This window comes from Callithrix jacchus, chromosome 1 (genome assembly GCF_049354715.1).
Source record: "Callithrix jacchus isolate 240 chromosome 1, calJac240_pri, whole genome shotgun sequence".
NCBI lineage: Eukaryota > Metazoa > Chordata > Mammalia > Primates > Cebidae > Callithrix > Callithrix jacchus.
This window is the reverse complement of record NC_133502.1, coordinates 50,107,055-50,126,656: the sequence shown is the minus strand read 5'-3', so window position 1 is coordinate 50,126,656 and position 19,602 is coordinate 50,107,055. Positions and strand designations below refer to the sequence as shown.

The window sequence follows — 19,602 nt, the reverse complement described above, 5'->3', positions numbered from 1 at the left end:
ATTTATAAACAGTATATCTCCACAATGGTTAATAGTTTTCTGTGCTACTATATCTAAATAATGGTTGATAACATTTTTGTATATCTTTTGTCAGATTTATTTCTATGTAGTTAACGTTTTTGATGTCACTGCTCAATGACATATGATAAAACATAACATCTATGTAAGCAACACCAAGGTAAAGACGTAATGAAGTACCAGGATCTGGAACTACCAAAATATCCTTTTCACTATTTCATACTTTGTTCCCAAAGTAAACATTGTTCTCACTTTTAATCATAATTATTTGATGTTTAAATACTATTACCAAATAAGCATGTATCCCTAAACACCACAGTTTAATTAGTCTTAGAGTTTGCATTTGTATAAATTAATTTATTTTTCTTAGTTTTTTAAATTTAACTTTTATTTTAAGTTCAGGGGTTCATGTGCAGGTTTCTTATGTAGGTAAACTTGTGTTATGGGTGTTTACTGTACAGATGATTTTGTAACTCAGGTATTAAGCCTAGCACCTGTTATTTTTCTTTATCTTCTTCCTCTTCCCACCCTCCACGGGTAATAGGCCCCAGTGTGTGTTGTTCCCCTTTATGTGTCCATGTGATCTCATCATTTAGCTCCGACTTATAAGTGAGAGCATGCATTAATTTATTTTCTGTTCCTGTGTTATTCTGCTAAGGATAATGATCTCACTCCATCCATGTTCCTGCAAATGAGATGATATCATTTCTTATAGCTTTATAGTATTCCAAGTTGTCTATGTACCATATTTTCTTTATGCAGTCTACCACTGATGGGCATTTAGGTTCATTCCTTGTCTTTGCTATTTTGAATAGTGCTGCAAAGAACATATGTGTGCATGTGTCTTTATAATAGCACAATTTATATTTTTGGGGTATATACCCAGTAATGGGATTGCTAGGTCAAATGGTATTTCTGTTTTTAGGTTTTTGAGGAATCACCACACTATCTTCCACAACGGTTAAACTAATTCACACTCCCACCAACAGTGTATAAGCAATCTTTTTTCTCCACAACCTCACCAACATCTGTTACTATTTGACTTTTTAATCATAGCTGTTTTAACTGGTGTGAGATGGCATCTTATTCTGGTTTTGATTTGCATTTCTCTAATGATTAGTGACGTTGAGCTTCTTTTCATATGCTTTTTGGCTACATATATGCTTTTTTTATGTCCTTTGCCCACATTTAAATGAGGTTGTTTGTCTTTTACTTGTAAATTTGTTGAAGTTCCTTACAGATGCTGGATGTTAGTCCTTTGTCAGATGGATAGCTTGCAAACATTTTCTCCCATTTGGTAGGTTGTTCACTCTGTTGATAGTTTCCTTTCTTATTCAGAGTGTTTTAGTTTTTAATTAGATCCCATTTTCTAATTTTTGTTTTTATTGATAATAGCTTTTGTTATCTTTGGCATGAAATATTTGCCCACACCTTAGTCCTGAATGCTGTTGCCTAGGTGTTCTTCTAGGGTTTTTATGGTTTAGGGTTTCACATTTTAAGTCCTTAATACATCTTGAGCTGATTTTTGTGTAATGCGTAAGGAAAAGGTCCAGTTTCAATTTTTTGCACATGGCTGACCAGTTATCACAGCTCTATTTATAGAATAAGGAGTCATTTCCCAATTGATTGTTTTTGTCAGTTTTGTCAAAGATCAGATAGTTGTAGGGGTGTAGACTTATTTCTGAGTTCTCTATTCTCTTCCATTGATCTATATGTGTCTCTTTTTTGTGCCAGTGCCTTCCCGTTTTGGCTACTATAACCATGTAGTATAGTTTGAAGTTGGGTAGCATGATGCCTGCAGTTTTGTTCTTTTTGTGTAGTATTGTCTTGACCATTCAGGCTCTTGTGTAGTTTTATATAAATTTTAAAATGTTTTTTTCTGGTTCTGTGAAGAATTTTTATGGCAGTTTCATAAAAATAGCATTCAATCTACAAGTTACTTTAGGCAGTATGGCCATTTTTAAAACACTGATTCTTCTTCTCCAAGAGCATGGAATGTTTTTCATTTGTTTGTGTCATCTCTGATTTCTTTGAACAGTGTTTTGTAGTTCTCCTTGTAGAGATCTTTCACTTCCCTGGTAGGTGTATTTCTAGGTATTTTTGTGTGTTTATGAGAATTGTGAATGGGATCGCATTCCTGATTTGGCTCTCAGCTTGACTGTTGATAGTATATGAGAAGGTTAGTAATTTTTGCACATTGATTTTGTATCCTCAGACTTTGCTTAATCTAAGTTGTTTATTAGATTAAGAAACTTTTTGGCCGAGAGTATGGGGTTTTCTAGATATAGGATCATATTGTCTGCAAAAAGGGATAGTTTGACTTTTTCTCTTCTTTTTATTTATTTATTTTTGAGATGGAGTTTCACTCCTGTTACCCAGCCTGGAGTGCAATGGCGCGATCTCGTCTCACTGCAACCTCCACCTCCTGGGTTCAGGCAATCCTCCTGCCTCAGCCTCCTAAGTAACTGGGATTATAGACACACACCACCATGCTCAGCTAATTTTTTGTATTTTTTTTAGTAGAGACGGGGTTTCACCATGTTGACCAGGATGGTCTCGATCTCTTGACTTTGTGATCCACCCACCTCGGCCTCCCAAAGTGCTGGGATTACAGGCTTGAGCCACCGTGCCCGGCCTGACTTTTTCTCTTCTTATTTGGATGCCCTATATTTCTTTCTCTTGTCCAATTGGCCTCTTTGGGACTTCTAGTACTATACTGAATAAGAGTGGTGAGAGAAGGTATTCTTGTCTTGTGCTGATTTTCAAGGGGAGTGCTTCTAGCTTTTACCCATTCAGTATGATGTTGGCTCTGGGTTTAACATATATGGCTCTTATTATTTTGAGGTATGTTTCTTTAATATTTAGTTTCCTCAGAGATTTTAACATAAAATGGCATTGAATTTTATTGAAAGCCTTTTCTGTAACTATTGAAATAAAATGTGGTTTTTGTCTTTAGTTCTGTTTTATGCAATTAATATCATTTATTGATTTGTCTATGTTGGTCGAACCTTGCATTCCAGATTACTTGATTGTGATGGATAAGCTTTTTGATGTGCTACTAGAATCAGTATTTTATTCAGGATTTTTTGCATCAGCATTCATGAAGGATATTGGCCTGAAGTTTTCTTTTTCTGCCATGTCTCTGTCAGGTTTTCTTATCAAGATGATGACGGCTCCTGTAGAATGAGTTAAGGAAGCATCCCTTCTCTTCACTTTTTTGGAACAGTTTCAGCAGCAATGTTACCAGCTCTTCTTTGTACATCTTGTAAAATTCAGAAGGAATTTGTCTGGTTCTAGGCTTTTATTGGTTAATAAGTTATTTATTACTGATTCAATTTCGGAGCTCATTATTGGTTTCATTATTGGTGTCATTATTGTATGTGTTGAGGAATTTATCCATGTCTTCTCATTTTTCTAGTTTATGTGCATAAAGTTATTTATAGTATTTTCTGATGGTTGTATTTCTGTGAGGTAGTGGTAATATCCCCCTTATCATTTCTGATTATGTTTATTTGAATCTTCTCTCATTTGTTATTATTAGTCTAGCTAGTGGTCTATTTTATTTTTTTATTTTTCAAAAACCTGGCTCCTGAATTTTTTGACCTTTGAATACATTTTTGTGTCTCAACCTCATTTAGTTCAGCTCTAATTTTGGCTATTTCTTGTCTTCTGCTATCTTTGAGATTTGTTTTCTCTTGGTTCCTTAGTTCTTTTAATTGTGGTGTTAAGTTGTTAAATTAAGATCTTTCTAACTTTTTGATGTGGGCATTCAGTGCCATACATTTCCCTTGTAACACTTCCTTAGCTGTGTCCCAGAGATTCTGGTACGTTATATCTTTGTTCTTATTTGTTTCAAAGAACTTCTTGATGTCTGCTTTCATTTAATTTTTAACCCAGGAGTCATTCAGGATCAGGTTTCTCAATTTCTATGTAATTAAATGATTTTGAGTAAATATCTTAGTCTTGATTTATAATTTGATTGTGTTGTGGTCTGAGTGATTGTTGTTATGATTTCAGTTCTTTTGAAATTTGTGAGAAGTGTCTTAGAGTATGTACCATATAGAAATAAGAAAAATGTATATTCTGTTGTTTTGGGGTGGAAAGTTATGTTGTTCTCTATCATGTGTATTTGATCCAGTGCTGAGTTCAGGTCCTAATATTTTACTGGGCCGTTAAAGTCTCCAACCATTATTGTGTTGAAGTCTAAGTCTAGTTGAAGGTCTCTAAAAACTTGCTTTATGAGTCTTGGTACTCTTGTGTTGGGTACACACATATTTAGAAACATTAGATTTTCTTTTTGTATTGAACCCTTTGCCATTATACAATTCCCTTCTTTGTCTTTTGTGAGCTTTGTTGGTTTAACGTCTGTTCTGTCTGAAACTAGGATTCCAACCCTTGCTTTTCTGTTTTCCATTTGCTTGGTAGATTTTTCTCTATCACTTTATTTTGAGCTTACATGTGTCATTTCATGTGAGATGAGTCTCCTGAAGACAACATAATGGGTCTTGCTTCTTTATCTAGTTTCCACTCTGTCTTTGAATTGAAGCAGTTGGTCCATTTACATTCAAGGTTAGTATTGCTATGTGTAGATTTAATCCTATCATCATGATGTTAGCTGGTTATTTAGCAGACTTGTTTATGTGGTTCCTTTTAGTGTCACTAGTCTGTGGACTTCAGTGTGTTTCTGTAGTGGCTGGTAATGGTCTTTCATTTCCATATTTAGTGCTATCTTCAGAAGGTCTTGTAAGGCAGGTCTGGTGGTGACAAATGCCCTCAGCATTTGCTTGCCTAAGAAGGATTTTATTTCTCCTTTGCTTAAGAAGCCTAGTTTGGCTGGGCATGAAATTCTGGATTGGAATTTCTTTTTATTTAAGAATGTTGAATATTGACCCATTATCTTTTCTGGTTTGTATAGTTTCTGCTGAAAGGTCTGCTGTTAGTCTGATGGGTTTCCCTTTATATGTGACCTGACCTTTCTCTATACCTGCTTTTAACATCTTTTACTTCCACCTTGGAGAATCTGATGAATATTCATCTTGGGGATGATTTTTATGTGAAGTGTCTTACTGGGGTTTTTTGCATTTACTGAATTTGAATGTTTGCCTCTCTAGTTAAGTTAGGGAAGTTCTCATGGATGATATCCTGAAATATGTTTTCCAAGTTAGTTTCATTCTCCCCATCATTTCCAGGGACAACAGTAAGTTGTAGATTTGGTCTCTTTATATAATGCCATATTTATTGGAAGTTTTATTTATTCTTTTTTCCTTACTCTTGACTGACTGTCTTATTTCGGGAAGTCAGTCTTCAAGCTCTGAGAGTCTTTTCTCTGCATAATCTTTTCTGCTATTAATACTTGATGTCATTATAAAATTATTATAGCATGATTGCATCTCTACTAATTTAATGGTTACATTCTTTTCTATACTGACTATTTCATTTGTCAGCTCCTGCATTATTTTATTATGCTTTTTGGCTTCCTTGGATTAGGTTTCAATGTACTCCCACAGCTCAGTTATCTTTGTTCTTTTTCATACTTTGAATTCCACTTCTGTCATTTCCATCACCTCAGCCCAATTCAGAACCCTTGCTGGAGAATTGATAAGGTCATTTGGAGGAAAGAAGGTACTCTGGCTCTTTAGCTGTCAGGGTTTTTGTGCCGATTCTTTCTCATTTTTGTGGGCTTATCTACCTTCAATCTTTGAGGTTGCTGACCTTTGGATTTTTTTTTTCCTATTTGATGACCTAGATGATTTGATTGTGGCATAAGGTAGATTCAGCCAAATTGCATCATTTCTGGATTTTGGGGAACCCATGCTCAGCTCCCCACTTCAGGACTGTGTGCTCTATCTCTGGAGAACTTTTATTGGGACCAGACTTTGTATTCTGGCTCTTTGAGGTTAGGAATCTATGTGCTTGGTGGGCTTAGGTGCTCCCAGATAAGTGGTGACTCTAGTGGTGCTCTCAGATCACTGGCCCCTCCAATGGGTAGTGTCAGCCAAAGTTTTTTGTGGTAAGGTGACAGGAGATCCATCCTCATTTACATGTACCATTAGCAATGATAATAGCAGCTGTGGCAGAATGCTAGCATGTGCTGAGGTTCCTGCCTCTCTGTGGGCAATCATTACAGTAGCAAAGGAAATACAACTGGAAGGGAGTGGCAGGGGGCCCCTACTAGTATGAAGCCACCCTAGAATTAGTAATGATTCAGTGGTGGGCACTGGTAGACACAGGTTTGGATGTCTTATCTGTGTCCTGCAACTAAGAGTGATTGCTCAGAGCAGTGGAGGATCTGCTGTTCTCTGTGCAGTGTTAGCACCAGGTCAGAGTGTTGGGAGGGGAGAGGCTGGCTGGCTCTATGTCCCTCAATGGTGGGTGGTAGGGAGAGGGGGACAACTGCACTCTAGAGATCTGGTGGGGCAAGAAAAGTAAACAGTGGCACAGAAACATACCAGCAAAGTGAAGCACGATGGCCCTGGGCGAAGCTTCTGAATGGGGACAGAGAATGAGAGTCAGTGTGTGGCCATAGGCACTGCCCTCCTGGAGCTTTCTGTTACTCAGGCATGATCTGCCAGTGCAGAGGCTATGATGTGGCCTCCAGGGCACCCAAGGCTGCCCTGCAAGTAGGAGTATCCAGGGTGGAGACCCAGAAGAGACAGCAGACCAATGGGTGCTCAGGTCAGACCAGTCCCATCTGATGGGCAAGACTGCCTTGCAGAGTTTATTTCTGAAAGTTTCCCTAAGGCTAAAGTCTCCTATGGGAGCAAGTCAACTGTATGGGAATGGCTTTCTGTGGTCATGCTCTGCTGCAGGTGCTCCAGCACCAAAACCTCCGTGTTTCACAACAGCTGGCTTACAGCCCCTACCACTTCGCTAAGCAACTTACCCTGCCAAATTGAATATCTCTGACTTGCAGCCCCTACCACTTCTCTAAGCAGCATTCCCTACCAAATTGAGTGTCTACATTGATTGAGGGGTCTCCTCCTGCCAGGGTTCCAGGGGCCTGTAGTGAGAATATGTTACTCCTTGCCAGTTCCACTATTGCCCCTGAAGCAACTGGGAACCACAAATGAGTTCTGCTGCACAGAAGCTCATGCTGGGTTCCCTGATGTCTCCCCATTGAGGCCACCTTCTGTATCTTTTCTCTATTCCATTCTTGGCTCTTTCCCTCTGAAGATATTTTAGAAGCACTACAGTCATCTCAGTTGCTTGGTGGGAGCTGTTCCACCTGTCTATAGAATGAAATGGAATTCTAAATGTGAATTATTTTGTTCAACATTGTGTTGAGCTCTCATCTATGATTTTGTGTGTTCATTTAGTGTCTTCATTTTTGTTGCTATTTAGTTTGCAGTACAGTTTCATTCTTCTGGTGTGTTTTCTGCTTAGGGATAATACAAACAATCATGTTATTGTTCTTGATTTTTATGTCTTTTGATGCACCTATGAATACATACTGAGTATACACTGAGGAGTGGAATTTCTCTAACACAGTGAATCCTTATGTTCATTTAAGTAGATGTTAATTAGTTTTCCTCTATGGCTGTGCATTCTTTCTTTTAGTAGTGAGGTTTCTGTTTCTCCACAATTTCACTGGCTCTTGTTACTGCTATTGTGAGAGAGGGCATTATAAAATATGATTTTGATTTGAGTTTCCTTGTGGACTACTGTACTGAGAATAGAATGTACTCATTTATCTTTTGACTTTCTTATTTCTAATGTGTCTAAGTTCTTTGTCTAAGGTTTTCTGTGATTGTAATTCGTTATCTTATTAATTTGTAACATTTTAACACATATCTTCAGAATATCAGCCTTTTATTATCTTTGCCTGTTGTAATAACTTTTGTCACTATGCTCTTTGTCTTTTTTCTCTCTGAAAAATTAGTTTTGGTGCTATGAATTTCTCATTTTAATAGTCCAATGTATCAAGGCTCTTGTTCATAATTAGTATTTTTATTTTAAGAAACTCATCTTCCACTAGATAAGAAATATTGAACTATATTATACACTCAAAGCTTAATTGTTTGGACTTTTACATTTAGATTTATAGACTAACATGATTTGATTTTTGTATATGGTGTGAAATACAGGCCATTTTTTTTTTTTATATTCCATATGAGTATCCAATCGGCCCATGCTGTTATTTGAAGACAATGCCTTTAACCACTTATAAGCAGTAAATATTTGTGTTTATATTTTTGTAAATCAAATATGCAATCATCTATTTGAGCTCTACTTTGCGTTGTTGGTCTTTCTACCCATCCTTGTTCCAAAACTACGTTGTCTTAATTGCTGACACTTTGTAAGAAATTTTGATATTTGATTAAATTAAAAATTCCATTTTTTCCTGAACAGCTTTCTTGGCTATTCTGTATCTATTATATTTACATATACTATATAATATTATGTTTCCATTTTAACATAAACAAACACATACAAATACTTCCATAAATGTCATGGCACTTCCCAAGATGTATAAATTAGTCTGAGCCAAATTGAAAACTTTACAATGTTAACTGTTCTAAACAAAGGCCATGGTATGTTCTGCCATTATTTATTTCTTCTAACAATTGTTTTAATAATATTTTACAGATTTTTGTGTAAGATCATTCTGAATTTTAGTCATATTTATTTTTAGATCTTTGATATATTTTAATGCTATCTGCAATGGTGTGTTTTAACTTCAGTTTTCTCAATTTTTGTTGTTATGGTTTAAAATACAATTGATGACCTTCTTGAAACAAAGTTTTAGCTCTCTTCCACATATGTATTCCATGTACCTGCAATCATATAATTTTATCATGGATACAGCAATGGAAAACAGTGAAATGAGGAATACACCAATTATTAAGTGTTTTTCAGATCTGATTGTGTCACTGTTGACAAGTTCCCACTGGGCAAAGTCAGTCACACAGAAGATCCCTCCCACTTTCTAAACCAGATACTTTGTAAGAATCAGGAATTCAGTGCAATTCATCTACCACAATTCACCTTCTGGTCACAATTACTTACATCCATCCCATATGTAATATATGTTAACAGCCATCCAAGGACTACAGAAGTCTCATTAAAGTATAGCACTGGGGCTTGGAGAGCAAGATCTTGCAATTTACATTTGGTTCAGACATAGCACCATGCATGGTGTTGTTGGTCTGGATACTTATGAATTTATAAGACCAATTATCTGCTCACCACAGATCCAAAGTGCAATGGGAACTAAGGGAGAAGATAATTACATAAACACTCTGATTGAAAAGGGAAAAATGGAAGACAAATAGTATTACTGGCGCAGAGCCATTCTGCAATCCAGCAGGCACATACTGGCAGGTACCCAAACTTACAGGGGCAGTGAATACTCCTTAATTCAGTTCTGCCTCTCAAAAGCAGACTCTCCAGTCCATTATTCCTTATAATTCTTGCTTCTGTTTTCTGAGCTAACCTTTTTGTTAACCCTTCTTGGCCATATAAGAAGTAATTTTAACTTTTATTTTAGACACAGGGTAGGTGTATAAATGCAGGTTTGTTACATGGGCTTATTTATTGATGCTGAGCTTTGGAATATGGATCCTGTCACCCAGGTAGTGAGCATAATACTCAATAGGTAGTTTTTCAGCCCAAGTCCCACTCCCTTTCTCTAGTAGTCCGCAGTATCTATAGTTCTCATATTTATGACTATGAGTATCTGACGTTTAGTTCCCACTTATAAGTGAGAAGATGCAGTATTTGGTTTTCTGATTTTGTGTTAATACACTTAGAATGATGGCTTTCAGCTGAATCCCTGTTACTGCAATGGACATGTTTTCATTCTTTTTTTACGTCTGTATAGCATTCTATGGTGTACATTTACCACATTTTTTTTATCCAATTCACCATTGAGGAGCATCTTGGTTGACTCCATATCTTTGCTATTATGAATAGTCCTGCAATGAACACATGACTTGCATGTGTCTGTTTGGTAAAATAATTTATTATCTTTTGGGTATACGCCCAGTAATGGTATTGGTGGGTTGAATGGTAGCTCTGTTTTAAGTTCTTTGAAAACTCTCTAAACTGTTTTCCACAGTGGTTAAACAAATTTACATTCCCACCAGAAGTGTATAAGGATTCCTTCGTCTCTGCAGCTTCCCCAGAATCTGTCATTATTTGATTTTTTAATAGCAGCCATACTGACGGATGAGATGCGACATCTCAAGGTGGCTTTAATTTGTAACTCTCTGATAATGAATGATGATAAGCATTTTTTCTTTCTTTTTTTTTTTGGCCACTTACATGTCTTCTTTTGAGTAATGCATCTTCATGTTCTGTGCTTGGCCACTTTTGAATAACATATTGTGTTATATGGTCTTTGAACAATATTTTCATCCCATTTCCATACTGGTGAAATGTGGAGGCCTATGGCAAAGTCCATTTTGAATAGTTTTAGCCCATTTTAGTCCAATTTGGAAGCATTTTCACTAAGATAGTCTCCTTGAAAATGTGAGTTCTCTATAAATCTGAATTTATTTCATTCCATGTGTCAAAATTCTCACTCATGAACTTTTAAAGTAATGCCTGCCAGTTTCTTATAGCCAGTGCTACTCTGAGCTTGTGATACTTCTGTAAGATGACGTATTATGTTTCTTAGGAGTCCTTTCACCTGAGAGGGCATATCACTTTAACTTTTTCAATGTCATTAAAAAAGGAACTTTTATCTATGTCTTTGATGTGGTCTTTGTCCCAAGTGTATTTTACTTTGAGAAACTTTTTGTTCTTGGAAAGAACTGGAGATAAGAAAGAAGTTTTTTGTTGTTGTTTGTGTGTGTGTGTGTGTTTTTTTTTTTTTTTTTTTTTTAAACACAGGTGGTCTGGAGCTCTTTGTATTTTTCTAAATTTTGCTAGCAACCTTTTCCACTCTCTGTTTTCTCTTTCTTCTAGTATTTTATTGCATGCAGCTAGTAAAATCTATATGATATTTTAACATTCTGTCTAGAAATTTTTCTGCTCAAATCTTAAAGTTTATTAGGTATCTTTTTTTCCTATCCTCCAAGGAGCTGCAAGGGATGACTTTATCATTCATTTCAAAAGTATATCCTATGGGTTACCATTTATCCAGCTTTATAACAGTTTCTCACTATATTTATGCTCTGCAAATAGATTCCTCAATGCTTTTCGAAATTCTGTGAGTGACCTGGTTTCAAAAAACAGACCACATGATTTTCCTTTTTTTCTATTAGTACCATACTTCTATTACAACCCATTGCAGTTTAAAAGAACACTTCAAAATCCATGTTTATAATGTGTGTCTTTGTGTCTGTATTAGTCTGTCCCATGTTGCTGATAATGACATACCCAAGACTAGGCAATTTACAATAGGAAATTTTTAAAACAGATTTATTGGACTTACAGTTCCACATGGCTGGGATACCTCACAATCATGGCAGAAGGTGAAAGGCATGACTCACATGGCAGCAGACAAAAGACCTTGTGCAAAAAAAAAAAAAAGAAAGAAAGAAAAGAAAAAAGAAAAAAACTATCATTATTAAAACCATCAGATTTCATGAAACTCATTCACTATTATGAGAATAGCCCAGGAAAGATCCACCCCCATAGTTCAATCACCTTCCACCAGATTCCTTCCATGACATATGGGAATTGGGGGAGTTACACTTCAAGATGAGATTTGGGTGGGGATAGAGCCAAGCCAAATTATTCCACCTCTGACCCTTCCCAAATCTCATGTACTCACATGTCAAACACAATCCTGACTTCCCAACAGTCCCCCAATGTCTAAACTCATTTCAGCATTAACTAAAAGGCCACAGTCCAATGTCTCATCTGACACAAGGCAAATTCCCTCTGCCTATGAGTTTGTAACATCAAAAACAGGTTAGTTCCTTCCTAGATACAATGGGGGTACAGACATTGGGTAAATACAGCTATTCCAAATGGCAGAAATTGGCCAAAAGAAAGGAGCTACAGGCCCCATGCAAGTCCAAAATCCAGTGAGACAGTCAAATCTTAAAGTTTCAAACGAATCTTTTTTGACTTCATATCTCACAGACAGATCACATTGATGCAAGTGGTGAGTTCCCATGGTCTTGAGCAGCTCTGCCCTTGTGGCTTTAGAGGTTACAGATTTCCTCCCAGTTGCTTTCACAAACTGGGGTGGAGTGTGCAGCTATTCCAGGCATGCAGTCCAACCTGTCAGTGGATGTACCATCCAGGGATCTGAAGGACAGTGGCCCTCTTCTCACAGTTCCACTAGGTGGTGCTACAGTAGAGACACTGTGTGGGCCTCCAACCCCACATTTCTCTTCCACATTGCCCTAGCAGAGGTTCTCCACCCTGCCCCTGCAGCAAACTTCTGCCTGGGCATCCAGGCATTTTCATACATCTTCTGAAATCTAGGCAGATGTTCCCAAACCAAAATTCTTGATTCTGTTTACCTGCAGGCTGAAACACGTGTCGAAGCTGTCAAGATTTGGGGCTTCCACCTTCTGAAGCAACAGCCCAAGCTATGTGTTGGCCCATTTTAGTCATGGCTGAAGCGGCTGGGATGCAGGGCAGCGAATCCCTAGATTGCACAGAGCAGTGGGACCCTGGGCCCTGCCCACAAAATCATTTTTTCCTCCTAAACATCTGGGTCTGTGATGAGAGGGGTTGCCATGAAGACATCTGACATGCTCTGGAGACAGTTTCCCCACTGATTCGGTAAGTAACATTCAACTCTTGGTTTCTTACACAAATTTCTGCAGCAGGCTTGAATTTCTCCTCAGAAACTGGGTTTTTCTTTCTATTGCATTATCAGGCTGCAAATTTTCCAAACTTTTATGTTCTGCTTTCCATATACAACTGAATGCCTTTAACAACACCCAAGTCACTTATCAAGTGCTTTGTTGCTTAGAAATTTCTTTTACAGATACCCTAAATCATCTCTCTCAAGTTCAGAGTTTCACAAATCTCGATGGAAGGGGCAAAATGCCACCAGTCTCTTTGCTAAAACATAACAAGAGTCACCTTTGCTTCAGTTCCCAACAAGCTCCTCATGTCCATCTGAGATCACCACAACCTGGACTTTATTGTGCATATCAGCATTTAGGGAAAAAGTATTCAATAAGTCTCTAGGAAGTTCCAAATTTTCCCACATTTTCCTGTCTCCTTCTGAGCCCTCCAAACTTTTCCAACCTCTGTCTGTTACCTAGTTCCAAAGTCACTTTCACATTTTCAGGGATCTGTTCAGCAATGCCCCACTCTTACAGTACCGATTTACAGTATCAGTCCATTCTCACACTGTGATAAAGACATACCCAAGACAGGGCAATTTACAAAAGAAAGAGACTTCACCATCATGGCAGAAGGTGAAAGGCACATCTCACAGGGAAGCAGACAAAAGAGAGCTGTGCAAATAACTCCCTTATATAAAACCATCAGATCTCATGAGACTCATTCACTATCATGAGAACAGCCCAGGAAAAACCAGCCCTATAATTCCATCACCTCCCACCAAGTTCCTCCCAAGACATGTAGGAATTATGGGAGTTAAAATTCAAGATGGGATTTGAGTGAGTGGAACAGCCAAACCATGTCCATGTCTACAATAGCAGTTCTCAAAGTATGGTCTAGACACTTTTGGGATTCCTAGTACCACTGGGGTTTGTAATGTCAAAATTATTTTCCCTATAATTCTAAAATACAATTTGCTTTTAATTGTCTGAATATCTAAAACATACAATTTTACAGAGGTTATGTAATGATACACTTCTAAATGCTAATGCAATGTCTAGATGTGTATTCACATTTTCCATAATTTTCTAAGTAGAGTTAGAATATAAATCTGTGCATTTTCAGACTGAGTCAGTGTTAGTACTTCTGTTGCCCTTTTGTAAGTAAAGTTTGCTTATAGTTGCTATAATCTCTGTAAACATATTATGATCGAAAAATTTGGTATTTTTTATTGCCAATTTCTCATATGAATACAACATAAAATAAGTATGCAATTTTGCCCTTTTATGTTTTTTCAGTGATAGACTAAAATATTGATAATATTTTCTATTATATTTGTTATGTTTTATGGTAATATTTTATCATATTTTAAACATTTTGAAGTCTTTTCTTTAAAAGTTTTTAAAAACATTTAAAATGTATGTAACATATATCTTAAATTGCTTATTTAGAATTCAATAGTATTATTTTGGTTGAATTTCATTTGATTACCTTATTTTAGAATTTAATAGTCTAATTCTATTGATCATGTCAGCCTTCTCAGTAGCTTAGCCCACTCACTGTTTCAGGAATATCCTTATTCAAAGATAGCAGACCCATGGAAAAATATATTGTGTTTCTGAATCTTGCTAATAATTAGGGAAAGCCATCAAAACAACTGGAAAACAAATTAATTTTCATACATCTTTTTTCAGTCCATCTTTTAAATATCATATTGAGAAATACTTTGTATTGATAATAAATATATTGTTGGAAATGTTTTTCACTTTTTTTTTGGTTGAAAAAGATGAAAGTACCTAAAAGCAATTTTTAGTTCATTGACAAGATTTCATAGTTAAAACTTTAAACTTAATTTTTCATTTTCTTTAAGTAGCATTTATTTTTGCATATCCATGAATAATGTACATTAGCAAAAAAGATAGTAAGACAGGAGATAGAAATATAAAAGCTGAAATATATTCTTTTCCAAATATAGAATGTGTTTGGTTGATTCTAGCTACTAAATTTTATCCTTAGTATATTTGAAAATGTATGAGAAATTATTTTCTTTTTAAATATGCCCATCAAACATCCTGAGAAGAATAAATCTTTTACTAATGGATACCAAACTAAGTACACTTATTATTTCACTATATGCCACTATAATAATGCTGCTAACTCTTACTTTATGATTCACTGTAAAAATAGTTTGAAACTCTAAATATAAAATGATACTGAATGCACTTTATATAACTTTTGTAAGATTTGTAACATGGAAATTACCTGAAAATGATTCATTTCTTCACAAAAATTAATATGAGTTTGGGTGTTGGAATTAGCTCATAAAGACCTGGCTCATAGTCAGAAGGATGTTCATGTCAAATTTCTCATCAACTCATTTAATACATCTTCTCTTCCTTTCACTTCTATCTTCATAGCCTAAATAACTCTAATTTCTCATCTAACCAATTGTAAGAGCCCTATTAACCAGTTTTCCTAAATCTATTCTTACTCCATGCTAGTCTTTTTCTATAGAACAGAGTGATATTTATAAACTGCAATTTTTTTTTTCATCTCAGTGCCTCCACTTTCCACATTATACTTTAGTTGGTTTATATAGCAATAAAAATTAGGTTTGGCCAAATATAGCCACAGCAATAAGAATTGTCATGTCTACAATGAAACGCAACAATTTTTTTTATAAAGTAAATTTTGAAGTAAGAATATCAGGCCTGACTTGGTAACTTCATGGTGTCATAAAGAAACTGAGTTCTTAGTTTCAACTCTACCAATTTCAGTATTGACTGCCTTCTCTAAAACCATTTATAGTGCAAAACTGCTGCTATAGCATTAACAATTACATTTATATTCTAGGCAGTTGGTAGAACAAAGTGTGCTCCTCAGAGCTGGGTCAGCTCCTTTGAAATAGATGTTCTGCATTTTGCACCAATACTTTTTCTTACCTCCATTGATCAACTCTTAGTCACATGATCACTTAATACTACAAGCAAAATTGGGTGAAATTTTCCATCTCTATTATTGAGACACAACGTAGAATGGATCATTACGAGGCAATTATTGATAGCTGCCATAGTTTTTTTTTTTTTCGAAAATAGAGTCAAAATTTCTAATGATCTGTGAAGCCCTGTAGTTCTAGATCCTGCCTTATTTCACATGTCATTCCTCCAACTCCCCTCTGTGTTGAAGGTATATTGGTTTTCCTTTAGATTCCACATTCACTCCTATCAGCTTATGCTTTTAGATATTCTTTTAAGATACTTATACACTTTTTATTTTCCACTTAATTTAAAGATTTCAGCCAAGCCCATTTTTCAAGAGAGAATTCCTTGATAATTAACCCTCCTTGTTGATTATTTTCATTGTACTACCTAAATGTTCTTCATATTACATATTATATATTAAATATATGATAAGTTCTGTGATTATTTAATCAAAGAGGCATTGATTGTCAACTAGCGATGTGGTTGATTTCTTCACAGAAGAACAGCAATCAAATAGACCATCTTTTTTATGTGTTTACAAGGAAATTCTCTCAATTTCCTCCACCACTCCTTCATATTTACCGCATAAACTACACATAGCCAGTGCCAGTATCTCTTAAATTAGGTAGAATATCAAGACCATCCTGGTCAACATGGTGAAACCCCGTCTCTACTAAAAATACAAAAAATTAGCTGGGCATGGTGGCACGGGCCTATAATCCCAGCTACTCAGGAGGCTGAGGCAGGAGAATTGCCTGAACCCAGGAGGTGGAGGTTGCGATGAGCCGAGATGGCGCCATTGCACTCCAGCCTGGGTAACGAGAGCGAAACTCCGTTTCAAAAAAAAAAAAAAAAAAATTAGGTAGAATAATGTGTTAACTCACATTTTTCTTCAAAGTAATTAAATATCCAAATTCAAAACTATGCCTCCTTTTATCTTTTATCCAAATTTTGCCAAACTACATTTGTCCAATATATTTCATCAAAGGATTTGTAAAACATCAAATGCAATGTTAAGATACTCCAATAATAAAATGTCATCCATAAGTTATTGTCACATTTTAATATAAGACTTCTAATCAAATTACTGGGAAGCAGGAGTCTAAAAATCCAATTATTTTACAGAAAATATAATATCAAAATATTAAGGAATTAAAATTCAAAATTAATATTTAATCTTATTTGAGTTAAAATGTCAAAGAAATTGGAGTCTATTATAACATCCTACCCTGCTCAGTCTTATTCTGAGAAGCTCTTGTTGGCTCTAACAAAACAGGTTAATTCAGAAGCTGCTTCTCAAGCGACTAACTTAAGAATGGATATAGTTCCTCTAGAATCTCACAAGTTGAATGAGCTTAATTGAAAGTGTCTGATAAGACTCATGTTTAAAAAACTTAAAGAGTTAATAAAATAGACTTTATTTTTCAAGCTCTGGGACTGCCACTGCCAAGTACAGAAAACAAGTCAGTCTCCAGCCCTCATGCAGTTATTTGAAGCAGAAGTTTCCTCTATGTCCAAAAAAACATAAAGCTAGTATTCCAACTCTGTTTTAACCCAATGATCATAACAGAGACTCAGCTCTGAAAGAAAAGAGCAGACTTCAAGAAGCAAGTCAATATATACCAATGTGAATTCAAAGTCACATGGTAGAAATATCTAAGCACGTAAATAATTTTGACATTGTACATTTCTGATTAGGGGTTTAAGTGTTCATTCTTCTGTACAGAGACAGACATTTAGAAACATCACTACTTTTTCACAAGTGTTAGAAATGAGCATTAGTGATAAACTTAGCCAATATATGTGGGTGGTTTTTAATTTACATCCAATATATTCAAATCTTAACTTTTATTCAGTCTTTGTATTCCATGTTTTTGCAATCCTGATTCTAAACTGTGGGCTTCAGATAATGTCACAGCATCTGCACTTCCATGTGAACATACTTGTGTACTCTTTCCCCTAGTGGTTTATATTCATCTCTGGCTATCTATGAATTTGGTTATTTTTTAACTTTCATTTCAAATTAATATTATTTGAAATTGACAAATAGTCACCTCAAATCTGGTAAAATGGCTTTTATCAAAAATAAAAAAGATAAAATGTGTTGACAGGGATGTGGCCAAAAAAGGAACCTTTGTACATTGATGGTAGAAATCTAAATTAGTACAGCCATTTTGGAAACCAGTATGGTGGTTCCTCAAAAAACTAAAAACAGAACGATTAAATGATCTAGCAATCCTATTTCTCGAAATATATCCAAAGGAATTAAAATTAGTATGTCAAAGAGATATCTGCATGCCTTTGTTACAACACTATCACAATAGCCAAAATATGAGTTTGTTTAGAATTAAAATGATTTCCTTTATTCTGCAGATGCTACTAAACAATATAGCCAATTTGAATGGATAGAATGGGGCTGTTCAGCCTGTAAATCCTGTTAGTTCCTGTCTTGGCCCAAACAAAATAAATGATACCTACCTAGGCTCAAAATATACATTTCTTTCTTTCTTTTTTTTTTTTTTTTTGAGACAGAGTTTTACTCTCGTTACCCAGGCTGGATTGCAATGGCGTGATCTCGGCTCACCGCAACCTCCGCCTCCTGGGTTCAGGCAATTCTCCTGCCTCAGCCTCCCAAGTAGCTGGGATTACAGGCACACACCACCATGCCCAGCTAATTTTTTTGTATTTCATTTCAAGAAGAGATTTTTTAGTGTTCCTCAACCCCTTTCCTAGTATTCTAGAAAATTCAGCTGTTTTGAAGGCTAAAGTCAAGAATTACAGTTGCCAACTCATATTTAAAATTGTCTCAGTCAGCCTTAGCTTAGTCTACAATATTAAGCCAACTTGTATGGGTATAGTTCAAGATTAGCAGCCTGAGAATGAAGATGGTTCTTGTCTGCTCAAAATCCATGCTCATTAAAATATAGTTGTCCCTCAGTATCCATGGAAGTTTGATTCCCTAGGGATGACAAAATCTGCAGATTCTCAAGTCCTTAATATAAAATGGTGTAGTATTTGCATATAACCCAGGCATATTGTCCTGTAAGCTTTAAGTCATTTCTAGACTACTTATAATAGATAACACAATGAAAATGTGATTTAAGTAGTTTTATGCTGCATTGTGTAGGGAATAATGATAAGAAAAAAAAATCCGGAACATGTTCAAATACAATTTAAAAAAAAATCTTCCAACTGTAGGTGGTTGAATTCTTGGATATGGAACCCATGGAGGTAACGAATTTGGGGTTGTATCACTAGTGGGCACCTTCTACTTTTCTCTATGCTGATACATGAATAATCACTTATTCTTAATAACACAGAATGTTTAAATTTTGGGGAAAAAACCTTGAATGAAATCTATTGTATGTTAGCTTTATTTCATATTTTTATACTGGATGACATCTTGAATAGAAATTTAACCCATATTTTCTTGGTGACAGAGATACAATAGCCATGTGGCATGAACTTTAGGGAAGTAAATAAACTGTCAGTAACTCAATGTCCTCATAGAATTATCTAGATCGTATTATCATTGGGAGAATTAAACTTGGTTTATTACTGGCAGGTTTTTTTTAAATTTCTGAAATTATACTTATTTTTAACATTGTATGTTGCAAAGTGCTGAACTTAAGGTCAATAAAAGTAAAAACCTTTTTCAAAATAATATTTAAATTAAACTAAATATTTTAAAATTTATTATTTTAACATCCTTTGAAAAATACAAAATTATCAATACTGAAATTTATGAAATAAGGTATTTAGTTAACTTCAAATTTCTGGTGGAACTGAGGTTTTCTGACCTATGTTGTAGATTTAATTTTGCAAAGACATGAGAAAAGAAAGCTATATTTAAATAACTTTCTCTAGTAAGAGAGACTGATCTACTCTAGACTTTTTACCATAGTTT

The 19,602-nt window shown here is 35.5% G+C and overlaps 1 long non-coding RNA gene across 1 annotated transcript in view; it reads right to left on the bottom strand.

The window, feature by feature from the left end:
* The window catches only part of LOC144578768 (uncharacterized), a 144,979-nt gene that overhangs the window by 107,640 nt on the left and 17,737 nt on the right, over positions 1 to 19,602 (bottom strand). The window contains exon 3 of the long non-coding RNA XR_013525165.1: positions 11,396 to 11,472. This is a non-coding gene — a long non-coding RNA (uncharacterized LOC144578768). The remainder of the gene's footprint in view (positions 1 to 11,395; positions 11,473 to 19,602) is intronic.